The sequence below is a fragment of the Tachyglossus aculeatus genome, chromosome 5 (assembly GCF_015852505.1).
Source record: "Tachyglossus aculeatus isolate mTacAcu1 chromosome 5, mTacAcu1.pri, whole genome shotgun sequence".
Classification (NCBI taxonomy): domain Eukaryota; kingdom Metazoa; phylum Chordata; class Mammalia; order Monotremata; family Tachyglossidae; genus Tachyglossus; species Tachyglossus aculeatus.
The window spans coordinates 17,552,111-17,566,206 of NC_052070.1; the positions used below are offsets into that span (position 1 = coordinate 17,552,111).

Below are 14,096 nucleotides of genomic sequence, written 5' to 3' on the forward strand. Positions count from 1 at the left end.
AAAGCATTGGATAGATGATAAATAAGATTGGTTTTTAATTTTCTACTTTAATCCAGGCAGCTGACCGCTTGTGCTGTACAGGAATAGAGTAAGAAACAAAGTGTACTGTGCCACTTATGAGATAATCATTTGTAATGTCGATTGAGCAGCCAAATAGCCCTGGGTTGAAAGGATCAGTGGAAAGGTCATATGAAAAAATTAGATCCAGACACACACAGTTGTTACTCACGAAAGATTATGCTCCGATTAGTGAAACACCAGAAGCCAGTCGAGCAAAAAAGATCAAAACTGGTGACCCTCAGGATGGCAAATTAACCCCCGCGATAAATAAAAGCTGCTAGACTCTACAAACAAGGCATGTCCTAGCTGGATTTTATTAATCATATCCTTTGCTGTGGGCTGAAGACCTTTTGTAGGACTTTGTTTTGAATTATTTGTGGATCACGGCCTCCTTAGGATGCTGGACAAAGCCCCACAACTTGTCCCCTTCACTCTGCATTCTTTCCCTTTCTTTTACTTTAATTTTGCTGGTGGTTTTATTTTTTTGTCTGCTTTTTCACTGCTCACTCTTGTATTCTTGTTCCTGAATCTATCTCCCACCGTCACCTGTTGTAGTAAATGTTTCTTTGTTGGAAGTGAAAGAATTATATTTTATGGTGGCAGCATCCACTGTTCAGGAAGTAAGATTGTTTATGTACTTGTTTTAGTCATTCCTTTTAGTAGAAGTAGTGTTGAGAGTGTTTGGGATCTGAAAACTCTTTAGGAAATGTTTCCCTGAGGACTGTATTATCCAGGTGCATCTCATTGGCATCCCCCACCTCAGAATTTTTGAATTTGGGATTAAAGAAGGCATAGAAAAATGATATGTCTCCTCCATTCCCACAGAAGATTGAAGATAACTGGACAAAACCATTCAGGCATATGGCCTGTAAGAGAGGGAATGGAAGAATGGTATGGGTAGCTTTATTTCTCACATCATAATAATAATACTGGTATTTGTTAAGCACTTACTATGTGCCAAGCACTATCCTAAGCACTGGTTTCCCATCACTGTTGATGGCACTACCATCCTTCCCGTCTCACAAGCCCGTAACCTTGGTGTCATCCTTGACTCTGGTCTGTCGTTCACCCCTCACATCCAATCCGTCACCAAAACCTGCCTGTCTCACCTCCGCAACATCGCCAAGATCCGCCCTTTCCTCTCCATGCAAACCGCTACCCTGCTCGTTCAATCTCTCATCCTATTCCGACTGGATTACTGCATGAGCCTCCTCTCCAATCTCCCATCCTCCTGTCTCTCCCCACTTCAATCCATACTTCACGCCGCTGCCCGGATCGTCTTTGTGCAGAAACGGTCTGGGTATGTTACTCCCCTCCTTAAAAATCTCCAGTGGCTACCAGTCAACCTACGCATCAGGCAAAAACTCCTCACCCTCGGCTTCAAGGCTCGCCATCACCTCGCCCCCTCCTACCTCACCTCCCTTCTCTCCTTCTACAGCCCAGCCCGCACCCCCCGCTCCTCTGCCGCTAATCTCCTCACTGTGCCTCGTTCTCGCCTGTCCTGCCGTCGACCCCCGGCCCACGTCCTTCCCCTGGCCTGGAATGCCCTCCCTCAACACATCCACCAAGCTAGCTCTCTTCCTCCCTTCAAAGCCCTACTGAGAGCTCACCTCCTCCAGGAGACCTTCCCAGACTGAGCCCCCTCCTTTCTCTCCCCCTCCTCCCCCTCCCCATCCCTCCGCCTTACCTCCTTCCCCTCCCCACAGCACCTGTATATATGTACATATGTTTGTACGTATTTATTACTCTATTTATTTTACTAGTACATATTTATTCTACAAATTTTATTTTGTTAATATGTTTTGTTTTGTTGTCTGTCTCCCCCTTGTAGACTGTGAGCCTGCTGTTGGGTAGGGACCGTCTCTATATGTTGCCAACTTGTATTTCCCAAGCACTTAGTACAGTGCTCTGCACACAGTAAGCACTCAATAAATACGATTGAATAAATGAATTAATACAAGCAAATCAGGTTGGATACAGTCCCTGTCCCATGTGGGGCTCACTGTCTCAGTCCCCATTTTACAGATGATCTCAACTGAGGCACAGAGAAATTAAGTGACTTGCCCTGGGTCACACAGCAGATCATTGATTGGTGTTTTGTTTTGTTGTCTGTCTCCCCCTTCTAGACTGTGAGCCCGTTGTTGGGTAGGGACCGTCTCTATATGTTGCCAACTTGCATTTCCCAAGCACTTAGTACAGTGCTCTGCACACAGTAAGCACTCAATAAATATGATTGAATGAATGAATGAATGGTGGAGGCGGAATTAGAACCCATGACCTTCTGACTCCCCCATGACTCCCAGGCCCATGATCTACCCACTACAATCTGCTGCTTCTCCCTTTGTGCAGGGAATGTTTCTAATAACTCTACTGCATCACTCATTCCCAAGCACCTAGTACAGTGCTTGGCACAAAGTAAGCACTCAATAAATTTCAGTTTAATTTTAATTTGGCAGAAGCTGGAGAATAATAATAATGATGGTATTTGTTAAGCGCTTACTATGTGCAAAGCACTGTTCTAAGTGCTGGATACCAATAAATACCAGAAATACCTGTTCATGTTAGTTTCTGGCCTGACACGCATTTACTTTAAGTGCCTTAACAGAACCACATCCATAGAAGGCCTCCCAAGCGTTCAGCACCCCACAACTAGCATGTGGACTTTGTCCCAAGTATTTTCTGCTTTTTTTCTCTCAACAACCACACTGTAGAAAAGAAACAGAACCTGTCAACGTTCATCATTTAAATATTGGAGCTTGGACAGTATGATATCTTGTAAATGTAATCATTTGTTACCCATTTTCCCTCTTTATAATCAGTCCATCTAGTAAGATTATTGAGGGCCCCTGGGTGCAGAGAGCACTGTACTAAATGCTTGGGGGAGTAAGGTGGAAGCATAAATCACTATCACTGCTCTTGTTGAAACTTGAATAGTTCTTGAAGCTGGGGAGAAGTTAGGTGTGGGGAAAGCTGTGTGCAAGAGGCCACTGGTGAGAGATTGAAGAAGGAGCCGAGGAATAGCAGGTGGAGAGAGCCGGTATTTAAAAATGGTGAAGGTCGATGCAAGTTTCTGCCTTCTTTTCTGCCCTGATTTAGATGTCAGAGAGGACCACTAGCATTTAGAAGACTCACTTGCTTCCAAAGGGCCATCCAAGACAACATCTCCAGATAGAGCCCTCCTCATTGTACCTCATTCTCGCCTGTCCCGCCACTGACCCCCAGCCCACATCCTTCCCCTGGCCTCGAATGCCCTCCCTCCACACATCTGCCAAGCTAACTCTCTTCTTCCCTTCAAAGCCCTACTGAGAGCTCACCTCCTCCAGGAGGCCTTCCCAGACTGAACCCCCTTTTTCCTCTCCTCCTCCACATTCTCCCTGCCCTACCTCCTTCCCCTCCCACAGCACCTGTATATATATTTGTACAGATTTATTACTCTATTTTACTTGTACATGTTTACTATTCTATTTATTTTGTTAATGATGTGCGTATAGGTTTTATGCTATTTGTTCTGATGATTTTGACACCTAACCACATGTTTTGTTTTGTTGTCCGTCTCCCCCTTCTAGACTGTGAGCCCGTTGTTGAGTAGGGACCATCTTTATATGCTGCCGACTTGTACTTCCCAAGTGCTTAGTACAGTGCTTTGCACACAGTAAGCACTCAATAAATACAGTTGAATGAATGAATGAATAGAGCCCAGGCCAGTGTCTCTCTGCCATGCCATCTCTTCAGCCCATCTGTCCTGCTACCTTCCCTGCTATCATCAAGGCTGCAGTCAGTGCTGAAAGCCAGGAAGAGAAGGTGTGGCAACCAGGGAGTGTGAGTGTTTGGCCCCTAAAATCAATCAATGAGTGGCATTAATTGAATGCTTACAGTGTGCAGGGCACTGTACTAAGTGCTTGGGAGAGTACAGTGCAGTAGAGTTGGTAGACATGTTTTCTGCCCACAAGGAACTGTGTTGCCCTGGGCCTTGTTGGACTGGGGTTCATCACACCCCTGCGTGAAGTTTGAAGTTTCCTTGTATCTACCAGCCCTATTGTATTGTAATAATAATGATGGCATTTGTTAAGTGCTTACTATGTGCAAAGCACTGTTCTAAGTGCTGGGGAGGCTACAAGGTGATCAGGTTGTCCCACGGGGCGCTCACAATCAGTCCCCATTTTCTAGATGAGGTAACTGAGGCACAGAGAAGTGAAGTGACTTGCCCAAAGTCACACAGCTGGCAATTGGTGGAATCGAGATATGAACCCTTGACCACTGACTCCAAAGCCCGTGCTCTTTCCACTGAGCCATGCTGCGACTCTCCCAAGCACTTAGTACATTGCTCTGCACCCAATGAGTCAGTCAGTCAATCACATTTACTGAGCGCTTACTGTGTGCAGAGCACTGTATTAAGGACTTGGGAAAGTGCAAGATAATAGATACATTTCCTGCCGGCAACAAGCTTACATTCTAGAGCACTCTCTACATACCCTGATTTATTGAGTGATGTAATGGTGAGCACATATTCGTGGATGGAAGCCCTCACCTTCTCAGCTGGGATTTTTACTTGAACCAAAGCACCCTGCAGCAGAGTTCTGAAGAGTTCTGCCACTTTCATTCATTCATTCATTTATTCAATTGTATTTATTGAGCACCTGCACTAAGCACTTGGAAAGTACAATTCAGCAACAGAGACAATCCCTACCCAGCAACGGGCTCACAGCCTAGAAGGGGAGAGACAGACATTAAAACGTGTCAATAGGCAAGTAAGTTTAACTGCCATGTGACTTGGGCAGGGCACTGAACTTCTCTGTGCCTCAGTTCCCTCACCTGCAAAATGGAGATTCAACACCTGTTCTCCCTCTTACTGACACTTTGAGTCCCTTAGGGGACTTGATGATCTTGTATCTACCCCGCAGCTTAGTACGGTGTGTGGTATTAACTGATACCATAAATATTATTATTATGATCATTGTTATTTTTATTATCATTTTTAAACTGCTGTACAGTGGGGAAGGTGAAATATTCAGAAGGTCCTCAGGCAGCAGTCAAAAGCAGAAGAAATTCCTAAATTTGGCGGCTATAACGGAGAGAGAAAAGGTTGGAAGAGCTGGGCTGCACCTCTACCACACAGCTGGTCAAAACCATTAGTAGCAGAGTATACTAATAGGAAGCAGGGTGATCTAATGGATAGATTATGGGCCTGGGAGTCAGAATAATAATAATAATAATATAATAATAATAATAATGGTATTTGTTAAGCCCTTATTATGTGCCAAGCGCTGTTCTAAGCTCTGAGGACCTGGGTTCTCATCCCAGCTCTGCCACTTGTCTAGTGAGTGACCTTGGGCAGGCCACAGCAATTCTCTGTGCCTCAGTTACCTGATCCATAAAATGGGGTTTGAGACTGTGAGCTCCATGTGGGTCATGGACTGCGTCCAACCTGATTAGCTTGTATGTACCCCAGTGCTTAGTACAGTGCCTGGCACATAGTAAGTGATTTACAAATACCATAAAAAATGTCTTGCTTCTGCTTCCTCCTGAACAGTCACACTCTATAGAATCTCACAGCCAGGGTTAGCTCCCACAAAAGAACATTTCAGAACCTATCTTTTCTACTGAAAGAACACCAATCTGAAATCTAAGTATGTTAGAAACTGGTTAAATGCCTTAAAGGAGTTATTTTACCCATGAAAAAAGCACCTGGATCATGTGCATTTGGCAATACATCATGCTTTATCTGATTTGCCTTTTGGAGTTTTTATGCAGATGGCAGTTTCAGATGCTTATATTTAACATCTTAATGACATATTCAGGTTCCAATTTCTTCTAATCACTCTAAAAAGAAGGGAAGCTTTTCATCCCACAAGTTAAAAATAAATCTGATTCCCAAAAGGATGATATTTTCAGAAATTTTGATCAATAATTTTTAAAATCAGGCAGAGTTTCATTAATCATCCATCTTATGTTTGAAGGGAGGTGGAGAGGAGTGTGCTGGGTTTTATTTTTCTGTTTTTTTTTTTTAACAAGGCATGTGGTTCAGCAGAGGTAGCCATAGTCCCACATTCAATCTGAATTTACGTAGTCACAGGAAGTATTTCTCTTGGGCTTTCTACAAAGAGGGACTACATGAACACAGCTGGAATTTTTGCAGCTATTCACTATAGCAGCAGCTGACATTTTTCTGCATTCTGTAGTATTGAACCAACCTATAATTTTGGAGCAAACTCAGCAGGAAATATTTAAGGGAATAATCCCATTCCATAATGAACCAAATACCAAATGCTTCCTGTGTATAACAGGGAGCACATTATCATAACGTTAAAGTAAATGTCAGTCTTAAGTATTATTCTCACACCAGCATAGTTTGCTGAAAATGAGTTTTATTTTGCCTTTCAGATGAAACTGGGTCATATTCTAGTCAGTTGAGTTTTGCAGCCCAGCAAATGGGTTAGCAGTGAACACTGGGTTAGAGCAATCAACTAGAAATTAGTCTTAGCAGCACCCTCTACTCCTAATTGATCACACGGAAAGGGGTGCTGGGACGATTCTGCCTTTCAGGTTTTGTAAATAAAAGTCAGAAAAATGTGGGGAGCAGGGCTATTCATAAGGTCTTCCCGATCACCCACCTAAGAACTGTTGGACAGAGACAGATTCATTCAATCGTATTTATTGAGCGCTTACTGTGTGCAGTGCACTGTACAGATTACAGATGAGGATCTGTAATCTTTTAATGACCATCTGAGAGAGCTTCCTTCACCCTCAATAAGCTGTTCTTTGGGATGGTAGTCCTCACTGTCAGAAATTTCTTCCTTTCCATCTAACTGATATCCCTTGTATTGCAGGTTGAGAATATTGTCTCTATTTCTGCTTTTAGCATAAGTGGAGAACAGTTGCTCCCCTTGCTTGGAGCGAAGAATTTAGCTACCTTTCAGCCTTCCATTCTTCAGTAGCAATACTGAATACACAGGCAGGAATTAGACCTGATCTGATTCAGGTCAGGCTGCATTTCTTCAATCCTTGTAACTGACCCTGCCCTTCAGAAAGGTTTTCTTTTTGAATCCTCTCATCCACACTGTGGTTCTCCTCTGAATCGTCCACCTCCACCTCCCTCTCAAGTGGTAGAGATGGCAGTAGGTTGGACTCTAACATTTTAGAAACTCTTTTCCATCGACTTTAAAGCACTCAGTCACCACACCCCCTCCTACCTTTCCTCACTGCTCTCCCATTACAACCCAGCCCACACACTTTGCTCCTCTAATGCCAATCTACTCCTCATTGAACCTCCCCCCAGCGCTTAGAACAGTGCTTTGCACATAGTAAGCACTTAACAAATACCATCATTATTATTATCTTGTCCATCTCACCACCGACCTCTTGCCTACATCCTGCCACTGGCCTGGAATGCCCACCTTCTTCCTATCTGACAGTCAATTCCTCTCCCCAACTTCGAAGCTTGATTGAAGGCACATCTCCTCCAAGAGGCCTTCCCTGACTAAGCCCTCATTTCCTCTTTTCCCATTCCCTTCTGTGTCACTCTGATTTGCTCCCTGTAGTCACCTCTCCCTCAGCTCCATTGCACTTATGTACATAGCCATCATTTATTTATTTATTTATAGTAATGTCTGTCTCCCCCCTAAACCGTAAGCTCGGAGTAGGCAGGGAACATGTCTACCACCTTCATTATATTGTACTTCCCCAAGCACTTAGTATAGTGCTCTGCACACAGTGAGTGCTCAGTTAATACAATTGATTGATTGACTGTGGGAATTGTTTTTCCTGCCCCCTAAAATCATTGATCCAATGTGAGAAGCCCCTAGAGAAAGCAGCCAACCTCTGAGTATCATTTGAAAGGATGTCGAAAATTGTTGAACATGTTATTATGTAAGAACTATTGGATATTGACAACTAGAATCCTTTCTGCAGATCTGATCAGTGTGTCTTACAGAAAACAGAAACGAGTTGTAAAATGAATGGAGATGGGTCATGTTTCCATGGATCACTTTCCAATCGGTTAATCAGTGGCATTTTTACTGAGCCCTCATTGTGTACAGAGCACTGTACTAACTGCTTGGGAGAGTACAAAACAACGGCTTTGATAAACCTGATTCCTGCCCTCAACTAGCTAACGGTCTAGTGTAGGAGATGGACATTAAAATAAATGACAGATAGAGGAAGCAGCAGAGTAGAAGTATATAAGTGTCTGGGGCTGGGTTGGAGAGAGAATCAGAATGCTTAACGCGTTCAGACCCAAGAGCATAGTTAACATGTTCTACCTCATTTCACCTCTTCAAACCCTTCACCAGCTCCCTGTGTCTCTCAAACAACAACTGCTACCGGTCGGCTTCAGGGGTCACCACAGTTTGGCTTCACTTGACCCACCTGTTGTCCTCACCTACTATTCCTCAGGACACTGTCTTTGTTCCTGCCTAGTGAGCTTCTTGCTGTACCCCACTCTTGACTCTTTCACTTCCACCCCCTCACTTACATTATTTCCCTGGCTCAAAACTCCCTCCCCACACCAGAAAGACCACAGATCTCCAAAAGTTCCACCTCCTCCAACAAGCCCTCCCTGAATAATCTCCCAGTTCCCTAAGCCATATAATTCCATCAGCCAACTCTAGCTAACACTTGAAAAATTAATTTATACCCATCCTCAGCACACACGCATATATGGTCCTCATGTAGTTTGACCACTTTAGTTGTAAATATTTTCCTGTTTGTCTCCCCCGTTGAAAGTGTAAATTCCTTGTGAACCGGAAACCTGTTGTTTCTGTATTCTGTAGCTCCCGAGCACCTACAAATTGCATTGCATTAAGTGGTCCCTTGATTAATAGTACTTCTACTACTCCTTACTATGAACTAGGCCCTGTTTGTTCAGGAAAAAGAGGACGGGTTTGAGAATCAAGAGATCTGGGTTCTAATCATACCTGGGCAAGTAAGGGAATGCAAGCAAGGGAGAAGTAGCATAGCTTAGTGGATAAACACGGGTCTTGGAATCAGAGGATGTGGGTTCTAATCCCAGATTCACTGCTTGTCTGCTGTGTGACGCAGGACAAGTCACTTAACTTCTCTGTGCCTGGGTTCCCTCATCTGTAAAATGGGGATTAAGACTGTGAGCTCCATGTGGGACATGGACTGTGTCCAACTTGGTAAGCCTGTATGTACCCCAACGCTTAGTAAACACTTATCAAATAGCATCAAAAGTAAGCTTAGTGAGGCTACACCATTAGTGTACTTAAGAACACCCCAGTACATTTTGTGAGTAAAACAGGCCCTGCAAGAATCCGGAAAAGTAGCAAACTGTCATGGGTGTTGAAGACTGAAGAGGCTACCAAGGCAACCACCTTCTCATTTGTGACAGTTATTTTGGATGTAAATGGGTTCTACAAGTTAAAAGTCTTTGTGTCCACTTCTGCCCACCAGCTCACTTGTTACAGTTTGTGACCAAGGGGGAATATGACAAGTAGGGACAAGACAGTGTCACACTAACAGTGCTTTAATAAATTCCTTGGCACAGTTTCTCTATCCTGGGATCTCAGGGCTGAAGCTATCCATCGTCCTTGACAGGACATTCCAGTCTGTCCATCCATGGTACTTAATGAGGATTTACTGTGTGCCGAGCACTATATTAGGCATGTGGGAGAGAATAATACCAAAGAGTTGGTATATTCCCTTCCCACATGAAGCTCATAGTCTAGATGGGGAGACAGAAATTAAAATGAATAAATGAGGGGATGATAGAGTATTGGGAGATGTACTAAAGTTTTGTGGGGCTAGGAGTGGGGTGAATATCAAGTTCTTAAGGGGTACAAATCCAAGTGCATAGGCAACCTCAAAGGAAAGGGAAATGAGATAAAAGAGGGCCTTGTCAGGGAAAGCCAACTGGTGGAAGTGTGATTTTAGTAGGGCTTTGAAGGTGGGGAGAGTGGTGGTCCATCCATTATGAGGGGACAGTGGGCTCCAGGCCAAAGAGAAGATGTGGGCAAAGGTCTGTTAAGTCTGCCATTTTGTCACAGATCATATTTGTCTAACAGAACGTGTTCTTTCACCTGATTACATTGTGTTCGCCCCAGCATTTAGTACAGTGCTTGGCATGTAATAAGCTTTAGGAAATATTACTATTATTATTATTATGAGCATAAGTCCTTCTTACCATTACCAGTTAGGCCATAATGTTTTTGAAAATTGATTTTCTGATTCCCCTTGTCCCCCCCGCCATAGTATCTTCTATGTTGAAATGTTCAGTTTGAAGTGCTATAGTTTCCAAGATCATTCTGTCTTCCCTTTTCATAATACAATTAAATGTGTGAGTAAGATTTTTTATTTTTCCACATGAACCCTGGTAGGGTATAATAAGCATAAAATAGAACAGGATAGCATCCGGCCTGTAAACCAGATGCTCTCCATAGGGTGATATTTTGCAGATCCTGGATGGCCTCATCATTAATTTGAAGGTGTGTCCAGAGTGGAGAAGGCAGAACCAGCCTGCAGGGCCAAATGGGAAACCTTCGGCGTCAATTAAGGAGGAACGGTGTGTTCTGGGGCACGCCGTCTCTGCGGATTGCTCTCTTGCATTAGGGTAAAGGCAGCCGCATCCAGCTCCTTCCCGGGCAAATTAGATGCAACGCTTAGACTCTGAGCGAGGGACCGACGTGGTACGACAGAATGTTTTACTCCTGGAAAAAATGCAAAGCACGTTTGTTACTCAGCTTTCTTAAAAAAAATGAGTACATAAATTCATTATTCATACCTCCGTGTGGGCACCAAGCAGGCCAGAGAGTTGGAGTAAACGAGAAGCGAGTGTGAAGGAAACTGGTATTAAGGCTGACGTGGTATTTCCCAAATGGTTTGCATTTTAATGAGCACACTGGCCCCTGAGTGCTGAAGGATAAGCTGGTTAAATTACAGAAAAGCTGGATTCAACATGAACGGTCTGTTAGGAAAAGTAGCTTTCCAACCAGTCTCGGGGTGCTGGTTTGCTGTGACTTCAGACTCAGTTTTTCTCTTGTGGTCTGGCAGGACCTTAATAAGCCATTTCAGATACAGGCAGCTCCATCTTGGATTTCTGCCTTACCATCACTCCCTTCATTTTCCACTTTCCCTAACCTCAGTGCTCTGCTCTTAAATGGGTTTCAGTTTGGTCTGACAGTAAAACCCTGTCTCTTATCTCTTCCTGTTGAGTCCCTTCTTCCTGCCCTTCGACATCGGTGTGGCACTTCTGTCCCCTTTCAGGTACTGAGTGTGGGCTCTATTCATCGCATCCTCAAAGCCAGAGCAACAGCACAGAGCCATGTGTGGTCAGTGACCCTGCTGAAGTGTCATCACTTTGGGAGCTGATGTGGATTAGAAGTGAAGGGAGGTGTGTTTCTTATGACCTAATAGAATGAGCACCCCTCTCAGGGTCTCACCTGGAGAGTTTCCAGTACTCTACCAGTCTTGACTACGGGAGGGAGAGTCAAGCAGAGGCATATCCATTCCATTCCTGGCTTGGGCAGTGGCTAGCAACGGAAAGGCAATCTGCTACAAGTCAAAACTCACCCGTGCTTGGCAGCAGCAGCATGGGAGAGGGTCGAGGGCAGAGACTGTAGTTTACTGTGTGGAAGGAGGCAATGGTAAACCACTTCCGTATTTTTACCAAGAAAACTCTATGGATCCACTACCAGAATGATTGCAGATGGAAGTGGGGCGTTCTGGGAGAGATGTGTTCAGGGCGTTGCCATGGGTCGGAGACAAATCGACAGCATAAGACAAGACAATGGAATGAGGAGAGGCCTGGAAATCAGGAGACCTGGGTCTTTCTCCCAGCCACTGCCCTCTTTCATGACCTTGGACAAGTTACTTAACTTCTCTGGAAACAACATGGCCTAGTGGAAAGAACATAGGCCTGAGAGTCAGGGGACCTGGGTTCTAATCCCAGTTCTGCCACTGTGTCTGCTGTGTGACTTTAGGCAGGTCACTTAACTTCTCTGTGCCTCAGTTTCCTCATTGTAAAGTAGGGACTCAATCCTACTACCTCCTACTCAGACTGTGAGCCCCATGTGGGACAGAGACTGTGTCCAACCTTATTAACTTGTATCTGCCCAAGTACTTACTATAGTTTTGGACACATAGAAAGTGTCTAACAAATACCATAATTATTACTATTTTTCTCTGAACTTTAGTTTCCTTAACTATAAAATAGCACTAAATACCTGTTTCCTCCTACTTAGAGAAGCAGCATGGTTTAGTGGATAGAGCAAGGACCTGGAAGTGAGAAGGACCTGGATTCTAATCCCAGCTCTGCCACCTGTCAGCTTTGTGACCTTGGGAAAGTAACTTAACTTTCTGGGCCTCCGTTACCTCATCTGTAAAATGTGGATTACATTCTATGTCTACCCCTCTAGACTTTAATCTCAGTGTGAGCAGGGAATATGTATGTTTGTTGTTATATTATATTCTCCCAAGCACTTAGAGCAGTGCTTTGCACACAGTAAGCACTCAATAAATACGATGGAATGAATGAATGAATGAGTGACAGGGGCTGTGTCCAACCTGATTGACTTGTATCTACCCCAGTGCTTAGGACAGTGTTTGGCACATAGTAATCACTTAACAAGTACCATAATAATAATTATTATAATTAGACCACGATGTCCATATGGGACAGGGTCTGTGTTTGAAATGATTGTCTTGAATCCACCCCAATGCTAAGTACAGTGTTTGGCACACAGCAAGCATCGAACCAATTCCACTGTTCAAATCATTAACAGCATTATGAGTGTGAGAAGAAACAGCCTTTTTGTGAAGGGTGGGAGTCGGGAGAGGACTAAAGATTGAGAGTGAGAACACTTGGTACAATCTCCTCTGCATTCAGTCCGCCCTTCTGTGTAAAACTGCCCTGAGGGGCAGCGCAGTAAACACAAAGCCGCTGCCCAAACAGAATGCTCACAGTCTGCTCTGCAATTGCCTGTTGGAGCCCAGCCTGGAAATAGATCGGTCCCTTCATGAATAGGAACTTTTTGGCTCATCTAGGGTAGCAATGGGTATTTATTAGACCTTATTTATTTGTTTTGATTGCACCAGCAGAGTGATTTATAGCCTCGTCCGCCTGGAAATAATACGAACGGGAAGTAGCACAGCCTTATCCGAGTTCGTACAACATATTCCATCTGTTCAAAGTAAATTCCAAGCCCTACTCCTCAATGACAGCTTTGTGCTGCTTTTTTATTTTTCAGGCTTTTGAAATACTGCTTTTTTCCTACAGGCGAGCTTGCTAATGCCTTATGCTTAGAGTGATGTAGTGCCAGCCTTTGCAAGACTCAAGTTGTTTTCTCTCTTAGAACACACTTGAGCTGCAAGAGAGATTATTATAATTATTAGTAGTACTCTTTACTCGAGTTGTATTGAACTTTCCCGAGTGCTTGGTACAATGCTTTGCACACAGTAAGCATTCGATACCCTTTGGTTGACTGGTTAATAGATTGGAATCATAGTTCCTTTCAGGTGTCAGAAAGGAAGGGTTACGTGAGGTAAGTTGTGGGCAGGGAATGTGTCTGTTAATATTGTTATGCTGTTCTCTCCCAAGCACTTAGTATAGTGTCCTGCACACTGTAAGTGTTCAATCAGTATGACTGATTAATTGTTAAGTGTCTTCTGAAGCCTTTCAGTGGCCAACCCATATAGGGGAGACACTCTCAATTTGAAAAACTCATTTTATGGTTCATCTGCTAAAAGACAGGACACTGCTTCTTTTCCTTTTTCTTCTTCTAAGGGCCCCTTACTGGCCATAAACCCAGGACTGAGTTCCTACCCATTCATTCATTCATTCATTCAGTTGAATTTATTGAGTGCTTACTGTGTGTAGAGCACTGTACTAAGTGCTTCGGAGAGTGCAATATACCAAAAAACAGACACATTCCCTGCCCACAACAAGCTTACAGTCTAGAGGGAGAGACATTAGCATAAATAAATTATAAATATGTGCATAAGTGTCATGGTCTGGGAGGGGGGATGAATAAAGGGAGCAAGTCAGGGCAGTGCAGAAGGGAGTGGGAGAAGAGGAAAGGGGGTTT

At 43.9% G+C, this 14,096-nt stretch overlaps 1 protein-coding gene and 1 non-coding gene across 11 annotated transcripts in view; both read left to right on the plus strand.

The window, feature by feature from the left end:
- The window catches only part of PTPRM (protein tyrosine phosphatase receptor type M), an 892,842-nt gene that overhangs the window by 637,691 nt on the left and 241,055 nt on the right, over positions 1–14,096 (plus strand). The window lies entirely within an intron of this gene.
- LOC119929221 lies at positions 11,436–11,573 on the plus strand. The gene has a single exon (XR_005451356.1). It is a non-coding gene; the product is annotated as a small nucleolar RNA SNORA7 (small nucleolar RNA).